Below are 1,197 nucleotides of genomic sequence, written 5' to 3' on the forward strand. Positions count from 1 at the left end.
CAGGGTTACACCATCATAACAAAGATGCTACACGTTAAGAACACAATTTTCAGAGGATTTGGTCTTTGATCCGTTTGTGTTAATAAACTTCTCTAATAAAAAGTTGCTCTACAAAAGTTGAATAGAAGATATGTGAAGCTATTTTTTCTTTTTAAACTTTCAAACGAGTGGCGACATTTCTTTCCTTCAGCATTTGCTTTTAAGGTGGAGACAGCAGTGTTCTCAGCAACAAAGCAGCTCACTTGTGGTCCTAAGAGGTCACTCATGCAAACAAGTCTCTACCAGGAACACAGTGTTCAATTGTAACGTGAAACCTGTTGCAGACTAAGGACATGTCATTGTCATTTAAGCTTTGAAATTATTTTATGCTCAATAATTTGATTTTTGCAATGAATTAGTCAAAAACTGTTTTAAAATAAAAGTTTTACCAAATAGTTTTCTAATGTGTTTACCTAAACTTTATTATAAAAAAACAGTTACATGATCTCTCAGATGATTTTTACCTGAGGCAAGCCGTGCAGCTTCGCCTGCGAGACCCTTTGGCTGTGGTCACCAGAGAGGGCAGCTTCAGCGGCGCTTTGCTTTCCACTGCGGCGGGAGGATGATAAGGGTAGCTTAGAACGGAGAACTTGCTGCTCCCGGCAGCTCGGCGCTGCCACACTTCATCAATCTCCACACCAAGCACAGCTGTGGGAGGAGCAGCTCCACCGGCTCCAGTCATCTGTATTTGTCTGAGCTGGAGAACTAAAAGCTATCAGAAGTCACATGGAAGGTGAACTCTGTGGTGCAGCATGATCAGCAGAAGGATGATGGGAGGACTGACACACAGAGCAGCAGCAGACCTACATAAGGCAGATGCACTGACAACTGAGAAACTGTGACCAACGGACACCATCAAAATTGAATGAACATTAATAATGCATAGCTGGAGCTGGCAAGGTGCAGGCTCCCCCTCTCAGCGGAGTCATTTTACGAACAGTGAACGGGCATCTAGGAAAAAAAGCACTCATCAATGAAGTATGATTCAACTTAACTGGAAAATGTTGCTTTCTCAGGGTATGTAAATTTAAAGCCATGTTTTAGCCCTTACACTTCAGCTAATTGGAACCTGGAGAATAATATTTCTAGATTAAATGAATCACCCACATCCACAATTTAAAGCAACTAGAGGGAAAGTTGGATAAAATAAACAACAAA

The sequence above is a fragment of the Oryzias latipes genome, chromosome 11 (genome assembly GCF_002234675.1).
Source record: "Oryzias latipes chromosome 11, ASM223467v1".
NCBI lineage: Eukaryota > Metazoa > Chordata > Actinopteri > Beloniformes > Adrianichthyidae > Oryzias > Oryzias latipes.